Source organism: Bombus bifarius, unplaced genomic scaffold, assembly GCF_011952205.1.
Source record: "Bombus bifarius isolate JDL3187 unplaced genomic scaffold, Bbif_JDL3187 scf7180000009949, whole genome shotgun sequence".
Lineage (NCBI taxonomy): Eukaryota > Metazoa > Arthropoda > Insecta > Hymenoptera > Apidae > Bombus > Bombus bifarius.
Genome location: NW_022885435.1, coordinates 138,043 through 140,143, shown reverse-complemented (window position 1 = coordinate 140,143; position 2,101 = coordinate 138,043).

Sequence of the window (2,101 nt, the reverse complement as noted above, 5' to 3'; positions counted from 1 at the left end):
GATCCACCGCAGCCAAGTTGAAGTTGAATCACAGTTAAAGGCCTACGTAAATAAACCTACGTATCCGTACTTGGGAGAGCAGACCGGACCTACGCCTTCGCAATTCTCCTTTACGGATTACAATATGATTGTGTGTTTCACATATATTCGTATTACAGCGCAATACATATACGTAGTCAAACGGTACCGTACAATAGAATTTTGTTTTATTTTGTTGACTCCAATGTTACGTCGCTTATAGAGACATTATACATTTTTACGTTACATTATACATGTACATTACATTATTACATTACACTATACATTAGTATGCTCATTACGTCAACATTTTCTAGTAGAAAAATATTATAAGGAGAAAGAACATTTATGTATAAGTTCTAAATTTATTTCTATTAAACGTATCTATTAGTATCATTCTATGAGAATGTCACAACTTATGTGCCATATTCTCATACTCTCGCAATTAAACACGTGACAAATGACAGTATATAAATAAATTTCTATTCTCTTATTTTATACAAACTTTTTCAATTATTTTCTTGGATAAATGAAATGGTGTATCAGATATCATGAAACGAGCAATTCTTGTAAATTTTATTTTCAAATCAGGCCCAAGAATTTCAAAGAAATGCAGCAAATCTATCGTTTGCGAGTGCGAGAAAGCGATTTAATTGGATCTCAATTATGGAAAAATTCATTTATTTGATTTCTACGAACTAATAATGTACTCGCAATAAAATTAATCTAAGAGTCACATTTACAACTCGAACACGAAAGCGATTTAGGAAGCAGAAATCCGGATAATAATTTATAAACATGCAAATACAACGTCCTATTTAAGCGACGATGTTCGGGAAGAATGCTATAAGCTCAGTTCTTAATATTTTATTCTATAATTATACTTTGTGACTGTTATTTGGAGAATTATACGCAAATCTGAATTATTTCTGGATTGTTTTCTCGTAATACTGATACACGTGTATTGCACATATTTTTACAATTACAAATGATTAACAAGTTAAATTAGTAAGTTTTCCGGAAAGTTTTGTAATCGTTTCAATCAAAATATATATTAACTTGCCTTCAATATTTCCACCTATCTGTCCATTAATTTATTCCATCTAAATTTTTCGTTATTTCATTAAAGTATTCCTCCACTGCCTCTATAATCTGTCAAACAGTTTTATAAAAATTTGATCCAACTAAAAAAAATTTGGTAAAGCAGCCTAGGTAGCATTTCATTATTGAACAATTTATTGATCATATTTTTTAACACCAATTTTCTCATTTTTATCCAGCGATACTATACCATTTTTCCACATATAGTTTAGTGTTTAACGATACATACATGTATGCATGTATATAGCATAGTACTTCATTTTAATATCTTTCCTCTTTGTGTAATTCAAATAAGGTTGTATTTGAATTTCTCTTAATTTGGGAAATGTCAGTAATATTGTTATAATGAAAATTACAAAAATGTTGATTTCCATTAATCGACGATTCATTTAGTATGGTGCGTTCGAATATTACTTAGTTTTGCAACCGGTTTGCCACGCAGGATTCAAGTATCTCTCATTACCAAAAGTGGATCGTTTCGTGTAACGAAACCTTAATCAGAAGAAAATCTTGTTACTTTATCCTACAGCACTATAATATTTACTTCCTATGATTGAAATATCGTAAAACAATTTAACTATATCGTTAAATAATGCAGTATATATGATTAGAAACAGAAACGAAAAATAATTGTGAATTTACCATGTACATACAATTTTGATTTCACTTTATTCTGAACGTAAGATCTTTTAAAGATTGCGGTAACTTTAAGATTCCAGTTTGTAACGTATAAGTATCTTTTATAGCGTCAGAATGTATTTTACAAATATAGATACTTACAATTTTCTTTTCACAACAGCATTAATTTTTCAATGTAATAATTAATCTATATAGTGTATGATTATAATATATATATATATATATATATATATATATATAATAATCACACACTATATATATATAATATATATATATGTATATATATATCCGTCATTATATATATAATATATATATATATATTATATAATATATATACATATTA